General features: G+C 38.9%; 1 protein-coding gene and 1 pseudogene across 3 annotated transcripts in view; one reads left to right on the forward strand and one right to left on the reverse strand.

The window, feature by feature from the left end:
- R3HDM1 (R3H domain containing 1) overlaps nt 1–12,169 on the forward strand; it is a 205,252-nt gene that overhangs the window by 20,269 nt on the left and 172,814 nt on the right. The window lies entirely within an intron of this gene.
- On the reverse strand, nt 771–1,451 carry LOC119543890 (annotated as a pseudogene).

Raw genomic sequence — 12,169 nt, forward strand, 5'->3', positions numbered from 1 at the left:
GGTCATCTAAGGAAAACATAGGCAGTAGGAGGAAGAAAAGACCTTTGTGAAAAGATTTAGGCCTAGTGCACAGTAACTTCCGCAAACCCTTAGTTTCCTTTCTTTTCTGACTGCTAAAGCTAATAAAATTATTGTCTCAATAAAATTGTAAAACTTTTATAGAAGACAGATAATGGAAAATGGCTCTTTTCTAGGGACCTCAGTAAGAAGTTTACTCTTTCAACCTATTAACGTGTAGTGCCTTGCAAACAAACAAACAGATAATTACAATTAGATCCACATAAACCTTTTGTTTTAATAAACAGAATTTTCATGGCTTAGATTTTAAATCACATTTACAGGTAAGGAAAACTAGGCCCCAAACAGGTAACAATGAAGCTACTACAGCTGGAAGGAATGTATGCCCCACGTGCGTTTTAGACTTAAAAGACAGAGCATACCAAATATGTCATTCTCTAGACTAGATGACAAGAGCTGGAGAAGAGTGGAAGACTCAGGGTAGTTCCTGCAACCGTCATCCAATCCCTTACCCTTTGCTGAGAGTTATTTAATTTTAAATGAACTAGAGGTAGGCTCCTGGTCATTTTAAGAGAAACTTTCTCCCACTGTTAATAATTGGGCCAAGGGTATTAGCTACAGGAGGTTATTCCACTGATAAGTACAATATTAGAACAGCAAAGAGGAGGTTACATAGATAATCATGGTTCTTTAAATATCAGAAACTTCCATATCATAGCAGAAGAGTGGAATGAATTCTACCTCCCAAAGGCTTAGTCCAAAAACTTCCTGTTAGCATTTGCACCAAACAAGGCTCCCCGTACTTCTGGCATCATCTGCTGGGCCATGAGATCCAGCCAGCTTTCTAGAGTATTAGAAACCTTTATTTTACCATCTCCACTATAGACCTCAACACCACCAGCTATATCCTCAGGCAGGTAGGCCTCCTGATCAGTTTGGACATCAATATCTTTTTTGGTGGCAATTTTGTACATAGGAATCGCTTTTTGCACCGCCGCCTCTACCAGAGGGAAATCCTGTTTCCTGCAACAAATAATCATTCAGGGCTCCAGCAGCTGGTACAAACCTTGGAGGACCAGTCCGTCCAGCAGCACTTGGTACCTGGTTGTATCTTTTCCCACCTTGCTGAGTCTCTGCTTTGGTTCATTTAGTAGGTCTATGACAAGGTCATCTCTAGTTCTGAGGACTTGGAGCCTTGCTTGATTCATCAGATTGGACATCTGAATCTTCTTTTGCTGTTCAATCTGTTTTTCTTTCTTCTCATAGTATTCCATAATCTTCAGTCTTTGGGTTTGTACAAGACAACCTTTCTCAATGTTAAACTCTTCTTCTGCCTCTGCATCTATTTATTCTGGTTTCTCATTAGCTTCCTGTTCAGTGAAAGCCATCATGTGTTTAATCTGCTTTTGCATGTTAGCATCGCTGAGGGCCATGGCAAGGTGATGCCAGCTGGGTGGGGAAGAGCCTCAAGTTTAGATCTGAATAGGGTAGTGGGAGGAATGGGAGAAGAAACCCCAGCGCAGTGCTTGGCTTCCTTTGCTTTATCTCATTCCTTTTTATGGCTGAGTAATATTCCATTGTATGTGTTACTGCAGTTCGTTTATCCATTCATCTGAGCTGTTCCCATCTTTAGGCTGTTGTGAATAGTGCTGCTCTTGACATACGTGTACATGTATTTGAGTACCACTTTTCAGTTCTTTGGGGGTATATACTTCAGAGTGGAATTGCTGGGTCATATGGCAATTCTGTTTTTAACTTTAGAGGAACGTTCAAACTCACAGGAGAATTTGAGAATAAGTGATGTTTTCAATTAGAAATACCTACTAACATGCTCTATAGTGTACAAAAATCCATTTGTTAGTCCTTCATTTCCTCATCTTTATTACATTCCTTCCTAGCTTTTGAAATTTTGTTAATTAATATAAAATTAAGTTACAACTTTTGTTGAGAATACTGTCAAACTTTGTATGATTCCTGCTCTTAGTAATATTAAAGAGCAAGTTGGGAGATAATTTAAAATCATTCCTTTTTTAAAAAGTTTTGGACGTTCTGTGGAAACTTTAAAATTAACCTGTTTTTCCTAATCCATTGCTTGACTTTGGTGTTTTATAATTAGGGGTAACTAGGTGTGTATTTTTCCTAGAGGTTAGCATTTACAGCATATAGTCATTGACTTTTGGAGGTGAAAGACAGTTTTAAAGAACATATTAGTTTGATGTTAACTTTGTATCCAAAGAAGCATGGCTTTTCATATATGAATGGATTTTTGTTTTTTAATGAAGATTGCTATTCGTCACTTCTACTTGACCTCATTTTGGAATGGCAGTTTGTATTTCTAAGACCCAGATTTAAAATCTTACATTCGTTATCTAGAGGGTCTTTTAACGCTCTAAACTTTTGTTAAGTCTGTATGATAAACTGAGAATGAAATTTTCTGGTTGCTCTTCAAATTACAGCAACAATATTTTCCTCATGTACCATCCAGTGTACACATTCCACAGATTTTTGTGTTTTGCTTTCCTTTTTAATGAATGCTGATTTTCATATATAACTAAAACAAGAAAAGAATAAAGTATTTTTAGTCTAATATTCAAGCTGTATTTGTGGCATGTGAAAAATACTTTATGGGTTTTCTATGATACAAAATTGCATACTGGCTACACACGACTTTATTTTGCTGTCACCTTACTACTGAAATGGAGATATTGTTTGTGAAGTCTTGACAAGATCAGAAAAATGGTTACTAATTAAATTGCTTCTGTCCTTAAAGACATAGCTCTCTGCCTTTAAAAAGCTCACAACTTAGTGGAGATCCATTTGAGTCAAAATTTCAATATCAGAAATAACTGTAGCTTCCACTTTTATTCTTTTCTCCTCCTCCCTGTCTTCATCTTCTTTCTCCTCATCTTTGGATAAATTTGCCTAAGGCTAGGACAGGGTGAATGAAGCTGTGTAGAAGAAGGAGCAGGAGTCTCAAGGGGTTGTCTTTTTAATTAAATTTATGGGGCTCCAAGGATTACCCTCTCCTTGTAAATGTACTATAGGGAGCCAAGTACAAGTTGGTGAGCTGTAAGCATTCACTGAATTGCTTATACATTTTCATAAGCTATCATAAAATCTGAATAGAAGTGTTTTTTTCCTTTTCTCATTTCTCATACAACTCATCACCTAGCACTCTTTGCTTCAGAGATATTAAATTATTTACCCTAAGTTACATAACCACTTAATGCCCAGCCAGTACTTTAACATGAACCTCTAAACTCCAAGCCCAACTTTGTAATACCGGGTATAAATCATTTTAGGAATTAATCAGTTCAATTAATGTGTCATTCTTTAGGCTGAGAATTTAATGGAGGCAAGTTTATTGGGGAATATTTCAAAATCAGCCTCTTGTCAGACTTTTTACATTAGGGCCCTATACTTCTTCAAGACTTTGTGTTATTCCTAGAATTGCCAGTTACTTGGAGGTAATTACTTCTGTACTTAGAAGAACTTCCCTATGGCCAGGTAGCTGAGGTAATCTCTGATTTACTCACTGATCCCAGTTTTAAGACAAAACCTGGGGACAGTATAGTGATTCCCTGCTACACTGTCATTAAAAATTTTATACATCAAACATGGTGGCTTTTTCCATGCTTTTTTGTTTGTTTGTTGTTTTTGTGTTATTCAGCTGCCTTCCTATTTTTATGAAACTCTTCTTCTGGTGAAGGGAAAGAGGAAAAGAATCATCTTTTTTTTTTTACTTTTAAATTTTTATTGGGAGTGTTCAGATACCATACAATCATCCAAAGATCCAAAGTGCACAATCATTTGCCCCCGGCACCCTCACACAGCTGTGCATCCATCACCACACTTAATTTTTGTTCAATTTTTAGAACCTTTTCATTACTCCAGTCAAGAAATAAAGTGAAAGATGAAAACAGAAACAAAAAAAAAAAAAAGGAGACTCAAATCCTCCCATATCCTTAACCAACCCCCCTCAATTGTTGACTCGTAGTGTTGGTATAGTACATTTGTTACTGTTTATGACAGAACGTTGAAATACTACTAACTGTAGTATATAGTTTGCAATAGGTATATATTTCTTCCCTATATGCCCCTCTATTATTAACTTCTAATTGTATTGTCATACCTTTGTTCTGGTTCATGGAAGAGATTTCTAATATTTGTACAGTTAATCATGGACATTACCCACCATAGGATTCAGTTTTATACATTCCCATCTTTTGACCTCCAACTTTCCTTCTGGTGACAAATAGGACTCTGTGCTTCCCCTTTCTACCTCATTCACGCACCATTCGGCACTGTTAGTTATTCTCACATCTTGCTACTGACACCTCTGTTCATTTCCAAACGTTTAAGTTCATCCTAGTTGAACATTCTGCTCATACTAAGCAACCACTCACCATTCTTGAGCCTTATTCTATATCTTGGTACCTTATATTTCATGTCTATGAGTTTACATATTATAATTAGTTCCTATCAGTGAGACCTTGCAATATTTGTCCTTATGTGACTGTCTTATTTCACTCAGTATATTGCTCTCAAGGTTTTGTCATTGACCCTTTTTTTTTTTAAGATGGTTTTGTTCACACACCATACATTCCATCCTAAGTAAACAATCGATGGTTCTCTGTATGACAGCCTATTTATGTGTTCACCACCTTCACCACTATCGATATAAGGGCATCTGCATTTCTTCCACAAGGCAGGAGGGAGAGTCAAAGTAGAGAGGCAAAAGAAAGAGGAAAAAAAATGACAGATAGGAAGCAGCAAAAGGAAAAATAACCTTAAATCAAAGTAGAATAAAGAATCAGACAATACCACCAATGTCAAGTGTCTAACAAAGTCTCTCATTGTCTGTTTGTCAGAAAATATTTTGAGTTCTCCCTCATATTTGAAGGACAGCTTTGCTGGATAAAGGATTCTTGGTTGGCGGTTTTTCTCTTTCAGTATCTTAAATATATCACACCACTTCCTTCTTGCCTCCATGGTTTCTGCTGAGAGATCCACACATAGTCTTATTAAGCTTTCTTTGTATGTGATGGATTGCTTTTCTCTTGCTTCTTTCAGGATGCTCTCTTTGTCTTTGACATTTGATAATCTGATTATTCAGTGTCTTGGCAGAGACCTATTCAGATCTCTTCTGTTTGGAGAATGCTGTGCTTCTTGGATCTGTAATTTTATGTCTTAAAGAGATGGGAAATTTTCATTGACTATTTCCTCTATTATTGCCTCTGCCCCTTTTCCCTTCTCTTCTCCTTCTGGGACACCAATGATACGTACATTCTTGTACTTTGTTTCATCCTTAAGTTCCCGAGACATTGCTCATATTTTTTCATTCTTTTCTCCATCTGCTCCTTTGCGTGTAGGCTTACAGGTGTTTTGTTCTCCAGTTCTTGAGTGTTTTCTTCTGCCTCTTGGGATCTGCTATTGTATGTTTCCTTTGTGTCTTTCATCTCTTGTGTTGTGCCTTTCATTTCCATAGATTCTGCTAGTTTTTTTGAACTTTCGATTTCTGCCTTATGTATGCCCAGTGTTGTCTTTACAGCCTCTATCTCTTTTTTGAAATCTTCTCTAAACTTTTTGAATTGATTTAGCATTTGTTTAAATTCCTGTATCTCAGTTGAGGTGTACGTTTGTTCCTTTGACTGGGCCATAACTTCTGTTTTTCTTAGTGTAGTTTGTAGTTTTCTGTTGACTAGGCATCTGACCTCGTAGGCCACCTCGATCAGGTTTTCCCAGACGAGAACAGGCTCAGGTCACAGGAGGAGGAAATATTCAGTATCTGGCTTCCCTGATGGTTTGTCTTAGAGGATTGATATACCTGTGCTTTGCTGCCCAGCAGGTGCACCTGTCAGCCTGTCACCGGCTGGTGTAAGAGGGTGTGGCCTGTGGCTCTCCTCCCCCAGGCTTTGAGGTCTGGTTCTGGTAAGGCAGGCAGTAGAGCTGGGCCCCTCCCTTTCCTCTTGGGAAGCTATGCCCCCTCCAGAGGGGTCATCTGCATATCAGTAAGTTCTTTGTTTCTCTGACTCTGCTGATCAAAATGTTTCTATTTTAAAATGGCTGAGGCGGAGGGCGGGGCAAGATGGCAGACTGGTGAGCTGTATGTTTTAGTTACTCCTCCAGGAAAGTAGGTAAAAAGCCAGGAACTGCGTGGACTGGACACCACAGAGCAATCTGTCTTTGGGCATACTTCATACAACACTCATGAAAACGTGGAACTGCTGAGATCAGCGAAATCTGTAAGTTTTTGCGGCCAGGGGACCCGCGCCCCTCCCTGCCAGGCTCAGTCCCGGGGGAGGAGGGGCTGTCAGCTCCGGGAAGGAGAAGGGAGAATTGCAGTGGCTGCTCTTATCGGAAACTCATTCTACTGATTCAAACTCCAACCATAGATAGACTGAGACCAGACACCAGAGACTCTGAGAGCAGCCAGCCCAGCAGAGAGGAGACAGGCATAGAAAAAAAACAACACGAAAAACTCCAAAATAAAAGCAGAGGATTTTTGGAGTTCTGGTGAACACAGAAAGGGGAAGGGCGGAGATCAGGCCTTGAGGCTCATATGCAAATCCCGAAGCAAAGCTGATCTCTCTGCCCTGTGCACCTTTCCTTAATGGCCCTGGTTGCTTTGTCTATTAGCATTTCAATAACCCATTAGATCTCTGAGGAGGGCCGTTTTTTTGTTTTTTTTTTTTGTTTTTTTTTTTTTGTTTTTTTTTAAATCCTTTTTGCTTTTTCTAAAACAATTACTCTAAGAAGCTCAATACAGAAAGCTTCAAAGAATTGAAATTTGGGCACGTCAAGTCAAGAGCAGAACTAAGAGAGCTCTGAGACAAAAGGCAATATTCCAGTGGCTGAGAAAATTCACTAAACAACACAACTTCCCAAGAAAAGGGGGGTGTCCGCTCACAGCCACCATCCTGGTGGACAGGAAACACTCCTGCCCATCGCCAGCCCCATAGCCCAGAGCTGCCCCAGACAACCCAGTGTGACGGAAGTGCTTCAAATAACAGGCACACACCACAAAACTGGGCGTGGACATTAGCCTTCCCTGCAACCTCAGCTGAATGTCCCAGAGCTGGGAAGGGGGAGCAGTGTGAATTAACAGAGCCCCATTCAGCCATCATTTGAGCAGACTGGGAGCCTCCCAACACAGCCCAGCAGCCCAGAACTGCCCTGGGGGGACGGCACTCACCTGTGACATAGCACAGTCATCCCTCAACAGAGGACCCGGGGTGCACAGCCTGGAAGAGGGGCCCACTTGCAAGTCTCAGGAGCCATACGCCAATACCAAAGACTTGTGGGTCAGTGGCAGAGACAAACTGTGGCAGGACTGAACTGAAGGATTAGACTTTTACAGCAGCTTTAAAACTCTAGGATCATCAGGGAGATTTGATTGTTAGGGCCACCCCCCCTCCCCGACTGCCCAGAAACACGCCCCACATACAGGGCAGGCAACACCAACTACACACGCAAGCTTGGTACACCAATTGGGCCCCACAAGACTCACTCCCCCACTCACCAAAAAGGCTAAGCAGGGGAGATCTGGCTTGTGGAGAACAGGTGGCTCGTGGACGCCACCTGCTGGTTAGTTAGAGAAAGTGTACTCCACGAAGCTGTAGATCTGATAAATTAGAGATAAGGACTTCAACTGGTCTACAAACCCTAAAAGAACCCTATCAAGTTCAGCAAATGCCACGAGGCCAAAAACAACAGAAAATTATAAAGCATATGAAAAAACCAGACGATATGGATAACCCAAGCCCAAGCACCCAAATCAAAAGACCAGAAGAGACACACCACCTAGAGCAGCTACTCAAAGAACTAAAGATGAACAATGAGACCCTAGTACGGGATATGAAGGAAATCAAGAAGACCCTAGAAGAGCATAAAGAAGACATTGCAAGACTAAATAAAGAAATGGATGATCTTATGGAAATTAAAGAAACTGTTGACCAAATTAAAAAGATTCTGGACACTCATAGTACAAGACTAGAGGAAGTTGAACAACGAATCAGTGACCTGGAAGATGACAGAATGGAAAATGAAAGCATAAAAGAAAGAATGGGGAAAAAAATTGAAAAACTCGAAATGGACCTCAGGGATATGATAGATAATATGAAACGTCCGAATATAAGACTCATTGGTGTCCCAGAAGGGGAAGAAAAGGGTAAAGGTCTAGGAAGAGTATTCAAAGAAATTGTTGGGGAAAACTTCCCAAATCTTCTAAACAACATAAATACACAAATCATAAATGCTCAGCGAACTCCAAATAGAATAAATCCAAAAAAACCCACTCCGAGACATATACTGATCACACTGTCAAACATAGAAGAGAAGGAGCAAGTTCTGAAAGCAGCAAGAGAAAAGCAATTCACCACATACAAAGGAAACAGCATAAGACTAAGTAGTGACTACTCAGCAGCCACCATGGAGGCAAGAAGGCAGTGGCACGATATATTTAAAATTCTGAGTGAGAGGAATTTCCAGCCAAGAATACTTTATCCAGCAAAGCTCTCCTTCAAATTTGAGGGAGAGCTTAAATTTTTCACAGACAAAGAAATGCTGAGAGAATCTGCTAACAAGAGACCTGCCCTACTGGAGATACTAAAGGGAGCCCTACAGACAGAGAAACAAAGACAGGACAGAGAGACCTGGAGAAAGGTTCAGTACTAAAGAGATTCGGTATGGGTACAATAAAGGATATTAATAGAGAGAGGGAAAAATATGGCAAACATAATCCAAAGGATAAGATGGCCGATTCAAGAAATGCCTTCACGGTTTTAACGTTGAATGTAAATGGATTAAACTCCCCAATTAAAAGATATAGATTCGCAGAATGGATCAAAAAAAATGAACCATCAATATGTTGCATACAAGAGACTCATCTTAGACACAGGGACACAAAGAAACTGAAAGTGAAAGGATGGAAAAAAATATTTCATGCAAGCTACAGCCAAAAGAAAGCAGGTGTAGCAATATTAATCTCAGATAAAATAGACTTCAAATGCAGGGATGTTTTGAGAGACAAAGAAGGCCACTACATACTAATAAAAGGGGCAATTCAGCAAGAAGAAATAACAATCGTAAATGTCTATGCACCCAATCAAGGTGCCACAAAATACATGAGAGAAACATTGGCAAAACTAAAGGAAGCAATTGATGTTTCCACAATAATTGTGGGAGACTTCAACACATCACTCTCTCCTATAGATAGATCAACCAGACAGAAGACCAATAAGGAAATTGAAAACCTAAACAATCTGATAAATGAATTAGATTTAACAGACATCTACAGGACATTACATCCCAAATCACCAGGATACACATACTTTTCTACTGCTCACGGAACTTTCTCCAGAATAGATCATATGCTGGGACATAAAACAACCCTCAATAAATTTAAAAAGATTGAAATTATTCAAAGCACATTCTCTGACCACAATGGAATACAATTAGAAGTCAATAACCATCAGAGACTTAGAAAATTCACAAATACCTGGAGGTTAAACAACACACTCCTAAACAATCAGTGGGTTAAAGAAGAAATAGCAAGAGAAATTGCTAAATATATAGAGACGAATGAAAATGAGAACACAACATACCAAAACCTATGGGATGCAGCAAAAGCAGTGCTAAGGGGGAAATTTATAGCACTAAACGCATATATTAAAAAGGAAGAAAGAGCCAAAATCAAAGAACTAATGGATCAACTGAAGAAGCTAGAAAATGAACAGCAAACCAATCCTAAACCAAGTACAAGAAAAGAAATAACAAGGATTAAAGCAGAAATAAATGACATAGAGAACAAAAAAACAATAAAGAAGATAAATATCACCAAAAGTTGGTTCTTTGAGAAGATCAACAAGATTGACAAGCCCCTAGCTAGACTGACAAAATCAAAAAGAGAGAAAACCCATATAAACAAAATAATGAATGAAAAAGGTGACATAACTGCAGATCCTGAAGAAATTAAAAACATTATAAGAGGATATTATGAACAACTGTATGGCAACAAACTGGATAATGTAGAAGAAATGGACAATTTCCTGGAAACATATGAACAACCTAGACTGACCAGAGAAGAAATAGAAGACCTCAACCAACCCATCACAAGCAAAGAGATCCAATCAGTCATCAAAAATCTTCCCACAAATAAATGCCCAGGGCCAGATGGCTTCACAGGGGAATTCTACCAAACTTTCCAGAAAGAACTGACACCAATCTTACTCAAACTCTTTCAAAACATTGAAAAAAATGGAACACTACCTAACTCATTTTATGAAGCTAACATCAATCTAATACCAAAACCAGGCAAAGATGCTACAAAAAAGGAAAACTACCGGCCAATCTCCCTAATGAATATAGATGCAAAAATCCTCAACAAAATACTTGCAAATCGAATCCAAAGACACATTAAAAAAATCATACACCATGACCAAGTGGGGTTCATTCCAGGCATGCAAGGATGGTTCAACATAAGAAAAACAATCAATGTATTACAACACATTAAAAACTCGAAAGGGAAAAATCAATTGATCATCTCAATAGATGCTGAAAAAGCATTTGACAAAATCCAACATCCCTTTTTGATAAAAACACTTCAAAAGGTAGGAATTGAAGGAAACTTCCTCAACATGATAAAGAGCATATATGAAAAACCCACAGCCAGCATAGTACTCAATGGTGAGAGACTGAAAGCCTTCCCTCTAAGATCAGGAACAAGACAAGGATGCCCGCTGTCACCACTGTTATTCAACATTGTGCTGGAAGTGCTAGCCAGGGCAATCCGGCAAGACAAAGAAATAAAAGGCATCCAAATTGGAAAAGAAGAAGTAAAACTGTCATTGTTTGCAGATGATATGATCTTATATCTAGAAAACCCTGAGAAATCGACGATACACCTACTAGAGCTAATAAACAAATTTAGCAAAGTAGCGGGATACAAGATTAATGCACATAAGTCAGTAATGTTTCTATATGCTAGAAATGAACAAACTGAAGAGACACTCAAGAAAAAGATACCATTTTCAGTAGCAACTAAAAAAATCAAGTACCTAGGAATAAACTTAACCAAAGATGTAAAAGACCTATACAAAGAAAACTACATAACTCTACTAAAAGAAATAGAAGGGGACCTTAAAAGATGGAAAAATATTCCATGTTCATGGATAGGAAGGCTAAATGTCATTAAGATGTCAATTCTACCCAAACTCATCTACAGATTCAATGCAATCCCAATCAAAATTCCAACAACCTACTTTGCAGACTTGGAAAAGCTAGTTATCAAATTTATTTGGAAAGGGAAGATGCCTCGAATTGCTAAAGACACTCTAAAAAAGAAAAACGAAGTGGGAGGACTCACACTCCCTGACTTTGAAGCTTATTATAAAGCCACAGTTGCCAAAACAGCATGGTACTGGCACAAAGATAGACATATAGATCAATGGAATCGAATTGAGAATTCAGAGATAGACCCTCAGATCTATGGCCGACTGATCTTTGATAAGGCCCCCAAAGTCACCGAACTGAGCCATAATGGTCTTTTCAACAAATGGGGCTGGGAGAGTTGGATATCCATATCCAAAAGAATGAAAGAGGACCCCTACCTCACCCCCTACACAAAAATTAACTCAAAATGGACCAAAGATCTCAATATAAAAGAAAGTACCATAAAACTCCTAGAAGATAATGTAGGAAAACATCTTCAAGACCTTGTATTAGGAGGCCACTTCCTAGACTTTACACCCAAAGCACAAGCAACAAAAGAGAAAATAGATAAATGGGAACTCCTCAAGCTTAGAAGTTTCTGCACCTCAAAGGAATCTCTCAAAAAGGTAAAGAGGCAGCCAACTCAATGGGAAAAAATTTTTGGAAACCATGTATGTGACAAAAGACTGATATCTTGCATATACAAAGAAATCCTACAACTCAATGACAATAGTACAGACAGCCCAATTATAAAATGGGCAAAAGATATGAAAAGACAGTTCTCTGAAGAGGAAATACAAATGGCCAAGAAACACATGAAAAAATGTTCAGCTTCACTAGCTATTAGAGAGATGCAAATTAAGACCACAATGAGATACCATCTAACACCGGTTAGAATGGCTGCCATTAAACAAACAGGAAACTACAAATGCTGGAGGGG

This window comes from Choloepus didactylus, chromosome 9, assembly GCF_015220235.1.
Source record: "Choloepus didactylus isolate mChoDid1 chromosome 9, mChoDid1.pri, whole genome shotgun sequence".
NCBI lineage: Eukaryota > Metazoa > Chordata > Mammalia > Pilosa > Megalonychidae > Choloepus > Choloepus didactylus.